This window comes from Nycticebus coucang, chromosome 9 (assembly GCF_027406575.1).
Source record: "Nycticebus coucang isolate mNycCou1 chromosome 9, mNycCou1.pri, whole genome shotgun sequence".
Classification (NCBI taxonomy): Eukaryota; Metazoa; Chordata; class Mammalia; order Primates; family Lorisidae; genus Nycticebus; species Nycticebus coucang.
In genome coordinates, this window is record NC_069788.1 from 79,179,599 (window position 1) to 79,198,758 (window position 19,160).

The following is a 19,160-nucleotide window of genomic DNA, read 5'->3' on the forward strand; positions in this document are numbered from 1 at the left end:
CTTTAATTGAATTGGAGAATAATCAGTGTGATCCATTGCTGCTGGCATAGAGTTATTTGGGAAAACTTCACTAACACCGCCCATATGTCCGGCTCTTTGCAGATGGGCAGATAAGGTCGCCAGAAGAGAAGGCCCTGCAGCTCAGCCGAAACTGCAGAGTAATAGTTTATTGAAAAGTGCAGTTGTGGGATTTTAGAGCTTAAACGGACTTGAGTCTCTCTCCTATCCAATCATCTTTTTTAAAAAATGAGATAGCTGGAACTCTCCAGAGGTCAAACAATCAGGGTCAATATCTAGCAGGATCTAGAATGTGAATTTTTGGATTTTCAAGGTAATTTTTTTTTTTTAACCAACATTCCTATGGTCAACTCCTGATTTTTCAGTGGCCGTGTATATTTTTGTAGCTTCATTTTTAGTATTTCACTGCAAATTTATTATCATTTTATAACAGGTAAAAAGAAATTACTGTGCAAATCAACTGGCAATGCTCTGTGTTCTTGTTTTTGTTCCAAGTGTTCGGTCAGGAAGAACAAAGGTTCAGACTGTTGGCTAAAGTGTGGCCTGGAAATCATGTCTGGCTTTTAATTCTGCACGTACTACTTATCCCTTAGTGCCATGGAAAGTATAAAGACAGACTCACCTACAGGTGATCGGGTGCCTAAGGACACACACTTGAGCAGCTTGGTCACATCTTGGTGGGCGAGCAGAGCTGGGGCCTGCACAGTGACGCTGGTACTCACCTTTGGAAACTGCAGTCCACACTCTCCAAGTGAGTTAACAACTGTTGGAGAAGCTACCAAACACAGAGGGCAAGAAACCCGCTTTTATTAAGGAGTTTAATTTGAGTGTGTACAAAGCCACAGTATTAGCTGAGCAATGAAACTCAGATAACATTTGTGTCATACTAGAATAAAAAGAAATGACATATGAAGATAGGCTGGCAAATCAGATGCAAGGCAATTCTCAACTCCTGAGACTTGGAAGCTTCATAAAGGCGTGTCAGGAGGACTCAAATTCCACAAAGTCAAGAGGCTAGCACCGGGAGTCCCAGCTGTAGCTGGTATTTCTGCTCCCAGGTGACATTCCTCAACAGTAGAGGTACTGAGTGAACCACTATCGCTGCTGCTCTGAGCCTGGGTCTAGATGAGGCATCGTCATATCCTCGAAATAGACTGAGAATCTGGTGCTATTTTCTGTTTTTTTTCTACGGCTGCTGATACTACAGACAAAATGCAGGTTAGCCTTGTTCTCACTGGAATATAGAGGACCTTCAAGTGCAAACATTTAAAAGACAAACCAAGCAAGCAAACAACAAAACCCCAACACAAAAAACCACTGACCCACTGCTAGCTATCAATTTAAAAACAAATTAAAATGCTATCTTGTGTTCTGTTATAAATCCTTCATTTAGACCAGTGGTTCTCAACCTTCCTAATGCTGCGGCCCTTTAATACAGTTCCTGTGGGTTGTGACCCACAGGTTGAGAACTGCTGATTTAGACTATAAAGTGGTCTAAATTCTTCTTCATGAAAAAATTGCAGAATCAGGTTATTCCCACACTCTGCAGCACAGGGCAGGGCAGGCAAGGATGGGAGAGGCCTTTGCTGGTTGCTAAGGGGAGTTGTTTTCACATTCTAACTTGGTGCTTCCCCATCTCCAGGTTACAAGGCTCTCATGTCTCTCTGGCAATGAGAGAGCCTTTCCTCAATTTCTCCTTTCCTGTTGGACCACCTACAGACATAACTTATTGCCAGAGACACCCAGATATAAACACAGGTGTTCACCACATCTGCATTTCTGTGCTGTGTGGCAGGCACCATATGGTTGGGGTAATGCTATTGTTGATGCCGTAGCCCTGCTACAGAACCAGCTTTATTTACAATTTTCTTATTAAAATATGCAAATAGCAAGCAAATAGAAAGCCACAGAGCTCTGCTTTGCTATAAAATTGATGAGAGGCATTTGACTAGTTAAAGGACTTTTCATATAAAGTGCCCTGGAACTGACAAAAAATGTAGATGGTGAAGACCACATAGAGGAAGTTGCTAGGAGCACACAATAGTAAGATGACGGTGAAAACAAAATGAGGCAAAAGGCTTCCCTAACCAGCAGTTCTAATCCAAGAACTGCTGGAACAGTGCAGCCTTGCACTATTTCAAATTTTCCCGTGATATCAAAACACCAAAGAGTCCAGCAAAGGATGGCAAAGCTGGGCAGTATTTAGTGAAATATTTCAACCATCCATTATTGAGATGTATATACCAAATTTTGCTGATTTTTTTCTGCCTTTAAGTGGCATTCAGCTTATTTTGAAATAGACAACTGGAAACAGGCATCTCTCTTAACTCTGCTACTATCATACTGTCCTGTGTTCTTTTTTAAATTTTCTTTTGTATTTTATTACATTTATTGGACATTCATTATATGAGAGGCATGAGTGAACAATACAATGTCTCTACCTGCAAGTTGATATTCTTGTTGGAAGAGACAACAGAAAAAGTAAACAGGTAATAATCTATTTACAGGTTGTGGGTGAGTGCTATTATTGGAAAGTCAGCCTGGTGTATTGAATAATTGTGATATCTGTTATTAATACAACAGTGAGCAAAGCAGGAATCTGCTAACTGAAGACCAGACAATTCTCAGTCTTTTGGTAAAAATAATAACTAGGTTGTGCAACTTACAGTTGTTTTAGGGGTTAGGTCCTACACTAATTATGGTGCATTACAAATGGACATGCCATGCAGTATAAAACGGTTGATTTAACGTAAAAAAAAATAGTATCTAAAAAACAGGGCATTGTCTCTGCTAGTGCTTCATGAGACTGTTTCCAAAGGGAGTTCATGCCTCAAAGTTATTCTTTCTGTCCATGTCAAATGAAATTTGAAGCAGAATTGAAAACACATAGCTATACAATGATATTTAATTGCTCCGATGGCTACTACTGCAATTTTAGGTTTGATGATTTTATTTGCTGCCAACTTCTGTATATACTGCACTAATGTTTGCTAGCTGGCTGCAGAATTAGGACCAGAAATTGAAGAGGAAGAAGAAAAAAAGAAAGAAAACAACAGCAGTATTCTTTATATTAACAATAGAGTCTCTTTCCTTTTTTGAGTGTTTTGGTTTCAGGAATACTGTATTATTTGTTATTTTTTTGATTCAGGTTAAATCTGTGAGTTCTCAAGGCCCATACATCCTGGCTTAATGGCAAGATCACCTAACCTGGGAAATGGCATGTCATAAGACCCACAGGGTTTAGTTTCACTGCGATGGGGGTGTATCGCTGCCAGAGATTTCTCACTTTATTTCCTTTTGACCCCTGTTGCCAAGTCTCTGATTCACGTTTTTCTGGCTTTCCCCTTGCTCTTTAAAATTGATGATGCCTAGGACAACTGAGTTAGGGCATAACGAGAGCAGCACGCTGATGAAAAAAGAGAAAAATGGAGTCACACTAACTCCCACAATTTGAAGTATCTGTACTTTTGTACACTTCTCCCCACTCCCAGTATGTATTTCTGCAAGAAGTGTGCAATTCAGCTATGTGCTGAATTCAGATATTTGAATTGTAATAAGTATAGGCTGGTTTTGATCTATGATAATGACAATCTTGGCTGGATTCCCCCAGAAGCCAACCCTGAGATAAGGTTTCTAGGGCAAGCATTTTATACAGGAGGTGACAGCAGGAAACTGCAGGAGAGGAGTAGGGAGGCCAGCAAAGGTGTGCCATGAGCACTTTGCTGGAGGAGATGGAACACAGCCTCCCTGGGGGCTCTGCAGTGCCACGGACCACCTGTCTCCAAGCTATCCTGCCTAGGAGCTAATATGCAGTGTATTTACACACTACCTCCTTGCCTGCTGTTGTTTGAGGACTGCTTCTGGGTGAATTAACCCTCCAGTGCTTCCAGTTCTCCCTACTTCAGAAAGAAGGGCCTCAGGCACAAAGAAAGGTTCAGGTGTTCCCAAAAAAGCAGCTTTGAGCTGAGGGGATTTGAGTGGGGCACTGGCAGCCTCTATAGCTATCCCTACTTCACTTCGCTCAGATCCACTGATACACAGGTCCTATCTTTGATTCCTTCTGGTGGTGTCCAGACATACTTTACTAGTATAGCACTAGCCTAGTGCTGCAGTTGGTCCTGAGGTCCCAGTGATTTTCACCGTTGTCTTCCTTGATCACCCATCTAGATTCTCTTCATTTACAGCAGGCACTTCTGTGGCCCAGGTTGCTTGTTCGATGATGTGACATAGATTGTCTTTCCTGTAGGATCTGTTTTAAGTTACAAGTATGTACTGTATCCCACAGCAGAGTGTTCCAGTCACACAAAACATCATCTCGAGCCAGAGCCTTTGCCGTGCCTTTTCGGGGCATGCTGATGTCCTGGCTGGGTGGCAGCTCTGGGTGTATGATCTATGATGAATCCAGTGGATCATGTGGTCATGGACCCTTTGCATACCTCTTTCACTCTTAACAGGATCCCCGGTCCACGGTGGGATTATGGGAAATCCCATGATAACAAAGCAAGACACTGTAAGCAGTTGGGTAGTCATGCCTGCCAGGTGTGCGGGCAAGGAGGGCAAACCCAAACCTAAGATACACATCTGGTCCTGTGGAGATCACCTTGCCACCACTAGGCTGTCTGGTTTCCTCGAGGAATGGCACCACCCCTCAGGCTGTGTGTGGGTCTCTGTAGCTGCAGGGGGCAGAGGCATTACCCAGGTCCACTGTGGAGGGGTCCCTGCAGCCTGCATCCCTCCCCCTATGCTACCCCATTCACAGGTTGACTGTATAGAGCCTCCTGGCCTGTGGTGGTTGAAGTGTCCCAGTTGCTTGGTGCCCCACTGTGGATGGTCTCTGGTGGGTGTGCACATGAGACATACAGATGGGCCCCAGATTGAGTCTGTGTGAGGGGCATATGTGAGAGCCTGCAAGGCTGTGCAGCAGCTTCCTGACCACACTCCTCTGTGTGCCATGGTTATAAGCTACTCCTGAATGTCTCCTACCTTTGGGAATTTCTACATCAGAAGCACACACATACTCCTGGTCATGTACAGCCCCAAGGGCAGCCCAAGTCTGCCAAGAACTCAGGACAGCAGCAAGCACATGTTCATGGGTTCCTCAGTCCAGCGACTACTAACCCAGATTAGAATCAGGTGGGTGAATCCCCGTAAGTCCCAAGAAGTGTCTTACTCCACATTTGGGGGGCTTTCTTTATAATGTGGGGAGACTCTAGGGTGAATATATACTACCTAAAAAAGGACTTGGCAATCAAAAGGACACTCTTAATCATTAAGAGGATAACAAACGTAAACCAGAGTTATCCCAGGCAAAGTGAGACATATGACCAACATAGTTATCACCCCTCTTTCTTGCTCCAGGGAGCTAATTTTGGGACAGCTAGAAAGATCTAAGTACCCTGTCATACCAGTTTAAACTTGCTCCAGAGGCTCACACGCTGCCTGGAGTGTGGTGCCATCCCTCAAGGAAATCAGACAGCCTGGTATGACATTATTTCTTTACATAGACTATCAACTCTCCTGCACCCTGTCCCTTTTGCTGTGTCAAACCCCAACCTCGGATACATCTAATTTTCTACTAATTCCCTACCTATCCCAGAGCAGCCAAAATACAAGCAGGCTTGCTAGTTCCCTTTTGAACATAGGACACACATCTCATGTGGGCTTTCCACCCTGCAATCTTATTACATTTCTTTAGTCATTCACCTCACAATATCCATGCTTCTCTTCAACCCTTCCTTGCTCTATCCCCTGTGTAGATAGAGGATCTTGCTGATTCTTTTGCTAGCAAAACAGAAGCAACCAGAAGAGTATTTTCTTGTTTTTTTCCTTACCCATATCTACCAAACCAGCACACCTGTAGCTTTGTATTCCCATTCCTGCTGCAAGGTTGAACTCCACCAGCTCCCACTTCTCCCCTTGTACAGTAGGGACTTTATTCTTTTGTTTGTTTAATGTGCTTCCTCCCATCTCTCCTGCTTCAGTCCCCACACAGGCCCCCTTTCCTGGCTGTCCTTCCTTACTGGCCTTTCTGAATCTGTTCCTTCCTCTTCCTGATGCCTCTGACCCCACACCTCTCAGTCCCAGACCTCTCTTCTCTTCTCTCCAGATTCACTCCCAGGAGATCTTACCTAACCCACAGCATAAATTACCACCCACCAACTTCTAAGCTACAAAAGTATATGTCCAGTGCAGACCTCTCCCTGGGAGCCACCCAACAGCTTCTCTGGAATGTCTAATTGCATTTAATATTTTAAAACCTAAGTTTTAACCTTCCTCCCTCCGTCTTCCTATTTCAGTTAGTAGAAGCACACTCTCCTAATACTTAGATCACTACCTTAGAGTCATTTCTCTCTCTCAGCCCCTGGCAAGTTCTATCAATTCCATTATCATCAACAGCACACCCTCACTTTACAGTTGTCACGGGCTTCCCTTCTGATGGTCCCTAGCGCAGACCTCTGTCCTTGCCTGCCCAGACTGCTGCAGTCGCTCCCCGGTGCCGCTGTACTTCCTCTCACCACACTGTAGCCTTGTGAGGCCAGCAAGCTGAGGAGGCAAAGTGACTGCTCTTGGTTCACTCCAGTGCCTGCAGAGCACCCAGCGATGGAGGTGTTAACACCATGGCCAACAACACTCAGGGTTCCAGGCAGGAGATGCAAGTCACCTCGGCAAATTCCATGGGCCTGTGGTCTTTGTGTAACACCTAACCTCCCAGGGCCTCTGAAAGAGCCACCCTGACCTGGTGTATCCCCCTGACCTCAATGCATCCTCCTGAACCCAATGATTTCCCCCCCGCCCCCATCCCCCAGTTCCAATGCATTCCTCTGCCCAGGTATATCCTCCTGACCTCCATGCATCCCCCTAACTCGGTTCATCACTCTGACCAGGTGAAGCTGTTGCGAATTGTGGCTCCACAGACTCACTGTCACCCTACAGCCTCTTGGAAAGGACCCAAAGGCAGGGGATGGACAATGCACACAGCCCCCGAGGTCGCATCCTTCACCACCCTGCCCTCTACCCCACACGAAACCCTTCCAGCTAAACGCATTTACTAGCGTGGGTTCGGCAGATGGGTCGCCTGTACCCGCCCAGGCTGCCCCAGTACCGCGCCTCCCATCCTCCCGGAGAGGCTGGGTCCATTGAGGGCGCGGCGCTCGACTACCCGGCGGATCGATGCGCTCGGCGCTCGCAGCGGGCGGAAGTGAGGCTCCGGCAGCTGGGCGTCCGCGGCCCTTGAGGTTTCTGTGTACCTCCCCCGGACCCTGTCTGAGCTGGCGGTAGGCCGTAGCAGGCGGGCTGGAGGTATGTGTGGGAGCCTGGAGGTCCTGGCCGAGGGCGAGCGGGGTACGGATGGGCAGCCGCGCAGAGGGCACGGCCGGCGGGCGTCCGCCCAGGCCTGGGCAGGGAAGGGCGGAGAGCCGCGCTGTCCCGGCCCACCCTGTCGTCGGGCACCTGCGGGCAGGCTCCGCATCCTTCCCCGCGCCGTGGGCCCTGGAGAGATTAACCCCGACGTGCTGGTCGCTGCTGGGCCCCTCGCACCCTTGTGTCCCTGCGTAGTTGTCACTCTGTCAGGTTTGAGAATATACTCGTGAAAAGTGCACACAAGGCCTATGTCGCCTGTGTGCTTAGGTGTGCGTCCGTTTAGGCTGTATTGCTTAGTAGGCGCCCGTCACTGGTTCTCGTTTGCGTGCACCTCACAAAGGGTAGATGCTGCTGTATTATCCCATTTAACAGATGGGAGACAGCGGTTTAAGTGCTTAACTCAAAAGAGCAGGAAGTCGTGGTGCCGTCTGAAACGGGGGAGGGACGGCTTCAGATTTGCACACCTAGCCTCCTAGGAACCTGGTGATGGATGACCTTGTACCTTAAGGTTGTGTAAAGAGACACGTTCTTAATTCCAGTAACAGTTTTTGAAAGAACTCATCTTTAAATGGAAACAAGCAGTTTTTAATCTGCTGAAGGTCAAAGTACTAATAAATCTGGGAAAATTTAAATTTGATATCTTTATGAGTCTGAATCACACTTTTATTAAATTACTTGGGTGCGTTATAATACGGTGTTGATAGGTTAGTTCTTAACAGATAACATGGACCCATCTCCTAATGTATAGTAATATTTTGTTTATAAATGATAGCATTTGCTGGCCCAGGGTTTGCATAACTGACTCCTTTAATGACAGAGGAACTGAAAGCCAAATGCTTCCTGAGGATGATCTGTATTTTACAAGTTAGTGATAATAGAGAATGTGTGCCTAGTACTTCACTGTTCTCTTCTGTTTGATTAAGTAGAAACTTAATACATTTAATCAAAGAAGCAGAGACTCCCCAAGTGTATCTTTGGAGCAACTCTTGTAAGTTTTAGAAAATGATTGTTTTTCTTGTCAAGTATTTAATTTCCTATACTGAATACTAACTATTTGGAACTGCAGTTGATTCTTAAACAATACCTGTGTTAGGGCGCTGACTTCCTAGTCAGCCAAAAATTCACATACAACTTTTTGACTCTCCCAGACTTTACTAATAGCTTACAGTTGACTGGAAGCTTTAGAGATAACATCAACAGTCAATTAACACATATTTTTATGTTATGTGTATTACGGTGCTGTATTCTTAAAGTAAGATAGTGAAAAAAATGTTATTTAACAAATCGTTAAGGAAGAGGAAATATATTTACTCTTCATTAAGTGGAAGTGGATCATAGTGAAGGTCTTCATTCTTATCTTCATGTTGAGTAGGCTGAAGAGGAGGAGGAAAAGGAGGGGTTGGCCTTGCTGTCTCAGTGGTGGCAGAATGGAAGAGGTGGAAGGGGAGACAGGAGAGGCAGGCATATTTGGTGTAACTTTTATTGAAAAAATTTTGTGTATAAGTGGACCTGCACAGTTCAAATCTGTGTTGCTGAAGGTTCAACTCTATTACCTTTCTAAAAGATGGGTAAGTTTTCATTCATTCTGCAAATATTTGAGAACCTCTGAATCTTATGGGAAATGAAATTGACAATCAAACATTTTTTGCAAAGGCAGTCTTCTAGTAAAGGACTTTGTAGTGTCAGAAAGCAGCACCATTAGGCCAATGCTAGGTGCAGAGTTACTCTCTCAGTTACTTTTTTGCTCATTCTCCAGTTTACCCATCTTAAACTAGCTAAGGTTCCTAGTATAGCATTTACCAAACAGTAGATGGTTAAATTTTTATTGAAAGGATGAGTTTTAGTGTGGAGTAGAGAGGATTTTGAAATCCACTGAAATAGGAAATAACATTGATCACTCTGCTAAGTACATGATAGAATGGTAATTATTCTCAGACTCTGGGAGTATGTTAACAGGCCCTCTGAACTGTCTGCTGAAATCATATGGTAGAAGTTTTCACTTATAATAATATGCTTTAGAGTATATTTATGTTAATTTAAAAGAATTATTAATACGAGTATACAAAGTAATTGTAGAGAAAGTTTGAATTTTGAAGCTGTGGACATACCTACAAGGTATCTTTGGATCTTAATTTGAAAATCATAGAGTTAAAAAGTATTTCGGTTTAGGTGTCAAAGCAACTTTTATTGGTCCTTGGGCTGCCATTGGCCTGCTTCATAGCTTTGGCTGAGTTGCTTAGCTGCTTTGGACTGTTACCTTCTTTGTATATTTAGAGAGTACACAAAGCTAGATTATTTCTAAGAATTCTTCCTGCTTTGACATTTTCTAACTTACCGAATCCTGCAATCACTTAGCACTTGTCTTATCTCTGTGCTGTGTTAGGGGCTATAGCTATTCTTGGTTATTTACATACTGGTCAAAAGACCAAGCTCATGCTGGATATGGATTAGCATTAATTATTTTTGTATCTCCCAGTCTTAGTAAATGCCTGACACACATTCTAAAAATGAAATAATATTAGCCTAGATTTAGAAGGTGCATTTTTCCCCCTTAATTAAAGAATAGCTAAGAACTAAACTCTGTAGCATGGAATGTAAGAACAGCAGGAATTGAGAGGAGAGAATGCTGTGTTGGGGTTAGAGTGATTGGGAAGCTTCAGAGAGGTGAGACCACCATGAACCAAGAAAGCCAGAAGACCATTGGGTGAGGGTATTTTGGATTATGGAGTGGCTTGAACAGCAGATAGAGGAGTTGAAACTAATTTGTTACGTAATTTTTTTCTGGAAAATTGTAATAGGGCATCTCAAGGGTTTTCTGAACATTCTTTTACCTTAATACTGTTGTAGCTTATTTATTTATTTATTTATTTATTCATACAGAGCCTCAAGCTGTCGCCCTGGGTAGAGTGCCGTGGTGTCACAGCTCATAGCAACCTCAAACTCTTGGGCTCTTAAGAGCTGGAAATACAGGTGCCTACCACAATGCCCAGCTATTTTTTGGTTGTAGTTGTCATTGTTTGTCAGGCCCCGGCTGGATTCGAACCTGCCAGCTCTGGTGTATGTGACTGGCGCCTTAGCTGCTTGAGCTACAGGCACCAAGACTGTTGGTAGCTTTTATGATTAAAAATAGAGCATTCAGTTTGCTTTATCTTGTTTTGGGGTTTAGCAATTCCTTCTGGTTACTCTTTTCCTCTTGTGATAAGTCTTGGTGCTGTTAATGGAAAGGACACTGGATACTTGGACTTGGGAAGTCTGGATTTCATTTTCTGAAGTTGAGAGCTTTACAGGGTGGATCTGGGACCAACTAGAATAGTGTCCTGCACATAGTAAACATTCAGTGACAAATGTGCAGTGGTGAAGACTGTTTCTTTGCTATTTGCTAACACTGATGCTTTGGCAAAGTTGGCCTGTAGGTTCATCTGTAAGCTTCAATGAATTTTAAAGGCCTTTTCCAGTTTTAAACTTCTGTGATTTTTGGAGGATGTATGTTTTAACTTCCATTGTTTTATAATTTTGCTGAAAGATAAAATAAGACAAAAAGCTAGGAATATTTGGTTTTAGTTTAATTTTAATATAATCTCTGTGTGAATGACATGATATAATGTCTGTATGAGTCAGGGTCTCAGCAGGAGTCAGAAGTCGTGCCAGATGGTTCAGATGAAGATTTAATAAAAGGATTACATGCAGAGGTATGGGCAGGGATAAGGAAATAGACAAGGGGTGGTGAGGCACAAAGAGAAGCTAGCAACAACTGGGGAGGTAACAAAAGGAGAGGCTGCTGGGTGCTGGAAGGTGAGCGTGGAGGAGGGTGCATTGCTGAAGAGTGGGGCTGGGGGACCATGCTGAAATGTCCAGCCGTGGCACTGGTCCACTTCTGAAATCCAAAGCTCAAGCTGCCCCCTGTGTGCTGTCCATGCAGTCTGTCATCTCTCTCACTCTCACTCATCTCCATGACACTTGATCTGTTACCTTATCAGGAGGTTCCACGAATGTCATGACTCTCATGCCAGTGTGCTCAGTTATATCTTTGTCCTTCTATTGTGTCTGGTGGGCACATTCTCAGCCCTGGATAATCTTAGCTCTTTACCTTCTATAATGTTTGGCCTGGGTTGCTGGGACCAGCTGGGCAAAATCAGAATATCCAGATTTGTGCCCCTGTGCATTTACCAGTCTCAATGGGCTATCAAAGAATCTTCTGTAGTTTTCCTTAATAGCCCCTGCTTCCAATCTCTGCAAAATCGATTTTTGTCATTTTTCACACTTGTCAAACATCTCAACCTCTCACATCACCCACACTTTCAGCATATGATCATACCACCTCCTTCATAAATGATAAAGCTATATGAGGAGAATCCCGTGGTTTCTTTCTGGCAAAAAAGAGACACCCCAGTTACAGTGGAAGAGATTGTATTTATTCTCAATACTCTATAGCTGACTCTGGGTCCCTTTCACTCGTGACTCTGTGAGGACTCTAGTCAATTTTCACGTCTTGCTAGATGGTCCTTCCTGTTGGCCTTTACATATCCTTAGACACAGACAACAATAAAGCAAAACAGAAAACAGCAGTAATTAAAAAAGTAGACACCTCCCTTTATTTCACATTCCCTTGTTAAAATTTTCCTCTTCTCTTACCAACCAGATTTATTGAAATAGGTGTTTTTAGTCAACTGCTGCTCACCTATCCCACTACCATTTGGTTTCAGAATCCATCAGTCACCTCAAGGCCAAGGTCATCCATGACCAACTCATTACAAAGTCTTGCTCATGTATCGTTTCTTCAGTGTGGTGCCTGGGACATAGCAAGTGCTTAATAAATATTTATTTTAACTGAACAAATCTGAGGGTTATTTCCTTCTCACAATCCTAGTTTATCTCTGTCTTTCTTTTTCTGAGGTATAGGAGTCCAACACTCTCATCTTTTGAGATTCTGGTGACTAGTCTCTCTATAACTTAGCTCTTCTTCATGGACTAAGCAGATATAAAGGAATTTTATTTGATGATAACTTATTTAATCTTGTCTAGGTGGTCAGTCTTCCAGGGGAAAAAGGAACAGTTAGACACTTTTTCCTGAAAAATTACATTTCCTAATTCAAGAATTAATGTTTTTCTGTCTGTGGGGATCTAATAGAGAGGGAGTGCTAGGGACATTGGGTACAACTGGCAATAGATTCATGAATGAATAATGCTAGGCTCTTACATGAATCTGCCTTTCTTCTGTTGGTAGTATATCTTCTTTGATGTTTTTGTTTTTGTGTATTAGGGGTGGGTGGGTGGAGGAGGATGGATTTGCACTGGCCTACTTCATTTTTGACATGTCATCGATGTACAGTGTTATCAGAGGACTGGCAGCTTTTTGCTGTGAAGTGGAGGGAAGGTCATTAACCTCTAGAAAGAAACTTAGCACACTGTGGCAGAGGCCTTTGTAGTTCCTGGAGAATAGAGTCTTCTAAGTAACTATTCAAGGTCAGATAGAACCCAGTGCTCGTTTACAAGAATAGCTGAGTAATCCAGTATTTATGTAACGGATCTGTTATGTGGGGGGTTCCGAGACCCGAGTTGTCAGGCTTACCCTATGTCCCATCTTTCTTCCAGTATTGATTCCTGGTCACTTCATGTACATTCTCTCCCCCTTAACCTTCAAATATTATAGCAGGAGGGAAGGTCTTTGTTCTCATCCCCCAAATAAATAAATGAATAAATAAAAATTAAGTTCCATTTATCAGTTATATTATTTAAATTATTGGATTCTTTCCCACAAAGATTTAAAATAAAGTGCCTCTGCTTTCATTTAAAACCATAGACAGTATAGTTCAATTATTTTTTGTTTGGAGAGGTAAAGAAGGAAAAGAAATACAAAATGGCCAGGAAAACAGGGATGTATTATCTCTTATCAAGTCAGTCTTTCCTTTTTGCAAATGTCCTTCAAGACCCAGTGAGTCTTCTTAGTTCAGGCCTTTTATTAGTCCCTAACCCTATACAAGTGGGATTTCCTGGGTTCTTCCAGATTTGTGGACAGTTATATTTTTGTTAACCATGATTTGGAGGTGAAGCAGCAGGAGAAAGAAGATTAAGAAAACTAGACCACAGATTTCATGACCCTGTGTCAGACTTGTCTCAGTCTGTTCTGTGAGGTAGTAAAACTATGGCCATGCTGATCTACCTTGACCTTTAGTGAGGAAGAGTGGTGTGTGAGTTTACAGAGAACTGAGGAAGGAAATTGCTGTTCTCCTGAACCCTTTCCGCAATGTCTCTGGGAGATAGCTTTGAGTTCCCCCCCTGCCAGTTTAGTGGGGACCAGACTGTCCTAGAGCAGGTTGGGTGCAACTGAAAGAGCATATGGTGAATTCTGTCTACACTTAGGTTTTATTGCATAGTGGCCTGGCATTCTGGCCGAGGGTAATGTTACTATTGAAACTCACTTGGCAGGTTTGCACCAGATTTTTTTGGTCCAAGATGATCCAAGATGATTCTGGACTGGGTGAGGCTATCTTAGTGCTTCTCAAGATGTTACTGTGCACACAGATTGCTGCAGTGCAGATTCTTATTTAGTAAGGTTGAGCTGGGGTCTGAAGCTCTGTTTTTCTGATGTGTTTCCTGGTGATGTCAAGACTGCTAGCTTGAGTTGTATATGGGGAAGGGTGGACTTTTCATTTTTTATTTTATTTTATTTTTTGGGATGTTTTTGGAGAAGACATTCATTTCACTTTTCTGTGGCCTGATCTATTGAGAAAACCACACTTTAACATCTTGAAGCCTTCCTTGGCCTGTTCAGTAAAGATTCTCCAAGCCTTTGGTCATTCTCCTTTTAGCTGAGTTGAGTGCTGGAGACCTCACAGGGTGAGACCTGGGATTACTCTTTTTGTTCAGATTTTTTGTATGCAATTGAAATCAGAAAAATTCTTCTTTACTAAAGAAATACTGCTTTTATGATTATAAAACTCCTTTTGGTTGTATTTTCATATTCTGATTTTTCTTTATATTATTGCTGCAAGTTAATTTTTTCTACGTATTTCGAGTCTGAAGTTCTGTAAAAAATTACTATTTACTATCTTTTGTTCTACCAATAAATATTTTGGAAAACTAAGATTGTGGGAAAATTATAAAATTGAAATTTTCTGACCTCTGTTGCAAAAACACTTGCAATCGATCCCTCCCACACTATGCACCTAGCTTTATTAAAAGAAAAGAGGCAGATGGGTTAAAACTAATATAGTATATCTGTAAAGATAATGCGTTTATTTAAGTATACAGTATAAATTATAAGAAAGTGTGGCCCTTTGTCTTCATTTTAATGCAATGCTTTTGTCATAGTAATTTTCTCTTTTGACCTGTGATGGATAGGAGGTTAATTGATGTTAAATGGTTGCTTTGTTAATCCTTCATCAGCTACTAAATTGGTATGGGGGAGTACAGGTCAGGGCCGCACAAGGCCATGATCAGCTTGTTTTCTCAGGGAGGTTTATGGGCTCCACTCCTCCCCCTTCTGCAAACCACACATCACTCTCCAGCTGTACAGAGAAGACCCTCCTGCTCCCCTCCCTTGTGCCTCCCTTAGCCTCCCCCATCCCCTCGTCCTTCTCCCTCTCTGCTGCCGAGTGACAGCTTGTAGATGTTGCGTGCGAGCGAGTTCAGCTGGCGCTGTGTGGTCTGAGTGTGTGGTCTCTAGTTCAGCCGAGAGGCTGCTAACAGGGTGGATGAGGGAGAGCAATACTGTTTACTTTAATTTATTTCGGATGCCGGAATTGTGCCCAGAGTTTCTCCGAAGCTTGATTCCATAGCTAGCAGCTTCAATCCCTCCCAGCTGTGGTGCAGTCTGAACTCTGTGCTGTCCTCTCCCGACAGGCAATTTCCATAGCATCTGCCCGTTTAATCCCTCATGGCTCAGAAATGTTTAAGGCACTGTTGAGTGCTGTGATTATTTTGCTTTCATTATGTCAAGATTTATGGCCTTCAAAAAGTTTCTTTTGAGATAGAAGTAGAAAAGTGAAACAGACATTCTAAGATAAGTGACAAAGTTGATGTCTTTTTAGAAATTGAGAAAATGATTATACAAAATTTGGAACTAAAAGAATACGACTTTGCTTATGTAAAAGAACCTGGGAGTTAGTGATATCCTGTCATGTTTAATAATTTTAATGAAATTAACCAATTTAAGCTGACATTTGATTCCTTGACCTTTTCTGAAAAATCTACATTGATTTTGGCATGCCTGTTTACTGTAGTTATTATGTTTGTTAGCAAGGATATTGGCTCATTTTATCATAATGATCTTACAAAGCTGAGACAAATGAAACTTTGTTTTTATATAATGGTATAAATTTAGGACAATATCTTGTTATCTAATTCTTTCATTAGAAATAGCTTAGTAATATTTTCTTGATTTTGTTCCTGAATATTCTTGTCGAGATGGCCAAGTGTTTTGTTATTTGAATAAACATGTATAGACTCTTGATATCACTTGGGATTTTTGCCTTGTTTACCTTCTTCATTCCCGTCTTCCTGGCAATTTTGCAGGAATGGAGTAGGTGTTGTTGATATTTTTCGAAGACTAGAAGGTCTAGGTCACTGCTATCTTCCTGAGGGGTTGATATGTGGAGTTTGTATTTAGTTGTTGTGCTGTGTTTTTGGTTATTCTTAACCCTGGGTTTCAGTACATGAACTTAGTTTCCAACATTGGGAGGGTAAAGCCTTCTTCTATCCCTCTTCAGTTCTGCCATGGTTCAGAAGACTTAAGGAATGTTGGATACCTTTTTAAAAAATGGCATCATCTTGTATTTCCTTTTGTGTTCATTTTTTGGGGTGCTGTGTCTGTGGTGCTTACAGAAATTCTAAAGCACAGTATAAGCACAAAGTTGTATTAACTGTCACCACTTTCTAAGTCAGAACATTTTCATCACCCTAAACAAAAACCCCAAATCTATTACCGGTCCTTTCCCATATCCTCACCTCCAGCCACTACTTATCTACTTTCTGAATCTATAGATTTACCTATTTTGAACTTTTATGTAAGTAGAATCATACAATATATAGTCTTTTGTGTCAATTACGGCAATATATATATATATATGCCTAGTACATGTATTAATTACTACATTATGACTTTTACTAGGGAGTGAAAATTCTGTATCTGTATTATGTATAAATAAACATATAGAAAAATGATAAGCAATGGTTATAGTCAAGTAGTCATAAATGGAAATAAACTTGTATTTTGGAAACTCAGAAATATTTTACAGAAGCTGTGAAATATTCTATGCCTGTATTTAATAGAAATGATGTGTGTGTGATTATCTGTTAGTCATCCGGCACTTTACTGCAGCAGTGGGCCATTCAGGTACCTATTTCAAACCGTTCTTGAGTTTCACCAATGTCAGTGCTTATCTGTTGTTCAAAATTGATATAAAACTTCAAATAGTTAAATCCTGGTGGAATTGAATCTCTTTATTCCTGTTTTAGCTCTTACTGGGCTAAATCATCCAGGAATGAACTGTGAGCAGGAAAAGGACCAGGATTTTGGTCTGTGGTAACTAAAGTGGCAGTTGTGCTAAAGAGCAGATGATTCTCTTGGCAAGGTCCGTCCAGATGCAAAGTTATCTGTAGACCCACAGTACCTCAGCAACATTAAAAAAAATAATATTTCCGGGCGGCGCCTGTGGCTCAAGGAGTAGGGCGCCAGTTCCATATGCCGGAGGTGGCGGGTTCAAACCCAGCCCTGGCCAAAAAAACAAAACAAAACAAAAACAAACAAACAAAAAAAATAATAATATTTCCAAATACATTTTTGTAGAAGGCAGATTCATGTTTAAATCTAAGAAAAAGATTACTACCTTTATTTGGATTTTTCATTATTTAGAACTGAAATGGAATATTTTTATTATGTTCTCAGTACTATCCCACCTTCTTTTATGGGGGGATTTTTTAAATTGAAAAAATGAAATTTAAATCAGTTTTGGCCCACTTTTTGTAAGAATACAGGAAAAAAGATAGTTGAAAAAAATGAGTTTTTCTAGTACAAAGATTTATGAAGGGTAAAATTCATTTTAGTTTAAACATTTAAAATGTTTTGGGGGAGGAAAAAGGGAACACAGCATTAAAGATCTAAACCTATAAATTAGAATTTCTGGCTTTCAGGTAATGGAAGTGATAATAGTCAGACTTTTCACTTCTTAGGCCTTACAATGAAGGTCAGGTTTGAACTGGACCTGTTGTTACCCAGAGTGACCTATAGAAAAGGAGTTGTTTTGCTCAGATCTCAGTGGTTAATTTGGATTCATCTAATTGTATTGCAGATCAAGAGGAACTGTCTGTAGTTGATTAAGGAACCTCTTAGAATGTAATTAGGGGACTCTCAGTTTCTATTGCAGTTTTTGGCAATTTCTATTATGGCACACACAGATTTATTGGCTCAAAAAATGGTGTGTGGAATACAGTACAGAATCAGAATGGCACCTATCCAGTAGTAGAACAAATTTAGCTACCATCCATCCCCCTGGAAGGCCTCATCTTGTGACTTCTCACAGCTGGAGTTTCACACAGTTTTGAGGTCTCTGCTGCTGTCATTTAGGAGCTGATGTATTCCCAGATCTGTTCAGCTCAGCCACAGTTTTACTGAGTAGCTGGCACTGGGCTGGGCAGTGCAAGTACAAGAAAGAGTATCCTCCTAGCCAAGCCCGTTGAGGATGACTCTTTATCATGGAGCTTGATAGAATAATTCTTTTAATTTCTTTTTCTTTAGGGGATATTATTATTTTTTATAATGACTTTCTTTTTGATTTTAAAAAGTTTTATGAGGCAGAGCTTGCAGAGAGGAAACCTCAAGTGGTCACTGTTCCCAAGGAGGCTGTCTGCTGCTTTGTGTCCCTTCCAGGGGACTGCCCTGTAATGCTCTGTAATTGGACTTTTCTGTGTATTCTAGAGCCTAACTACATTTCTTAAAAAAGAAAAAAAAAATTACATTCATACTTCCTGCCACAGGGAAGGCAATATGAACGTGTATTTAACAGACACGCTCTCCTAACCCTCATCCTTTCTAGCCTCATTTCCCCCACCATACCTGGGTGTGTGCATCCTTCCCACCCTTTCTCTACATTCATAGACGCTCATCTACTTTCACTGAGGTAGCTTTTGTTCTGTTTTTTTTTTTTTTTAAATAAATAGGAGTATTAGAGCATTTTAAAAATAGAACAATGATTTTAACACATCAAATGTAAAGTAATTTTTGAGGCAGTATGAAAAGATTGATCATGGGCTGGATGCAAAGTCCTTTGTAAGGATAAAACTAAATTATTTATAGGTGAGATGATAGAATGTCTGAGGTTTGCTTTCAAGTACTCCCTGAAAAACAACATAAAAGTGTGTTGAGGAGGAGAAGTAGTTGAAATGAGATAAAATGTTGAAGCTGGGTAATGGGAACAGGGAGTTTTGTATGCTAATCTCTTTTTATCTATGTTTAAGATTTCCATAAATAAACAAAATACAAAAAAATTCAGACAATTAGAATAGCATAGAGCTAAGAAAAGCCTAGGGTTGAATCCCAACTCTTGCCACTTAGAAGCTGTGATTTTGGATGAGCTGTTTAATCTGATAATCCTGCCCCTGTTAATAAAACCACTTGGCATTTTAGAATACTTCTTTCCAGGAACTTTTTCTGTGCATCTACCTATATGTATCTGTCTCTTTATCTACGTATCTAAATTTATGTGCTTTTTTTTAAAAAAAACAAAACAAACAAACAAATCCAATTTATTACCAGTATTTACTTAGTCTAGCTTATTTTTCACAAT

General features: G+C 41.5%; 1 protein-coding gene across 6 annotated transcripts in view; it reads left to right on the forward strand.

Moving 5' to 3' along the window:
• Positions 1–7,195: 7,195 nt before the first annotated feature.
• EXOC2 (exocyst complex component 2) overlaps positions 7,196–19,160 on the forward strand; it is a 221,781-nt gene continuing 209,816 nt past the window's right edge. For 3 of the 6 annotated variants that reach the window (XM_053602531.1, XM_053602527.1, XM_053602528.1), the window contains exon 1: positions 7,202–7,317. The gene's annotated coding sequence lies outside the window, so the exon portion shown is untranslated. Of the gene's footprint in view, positions 7,318–19,160 lie in introns of all 6 variants that reach the window. The other 3 variants (XM_053602529.1, XM_053602530.1, XM_053602532.1) reach the window with 2 other exon arrangements.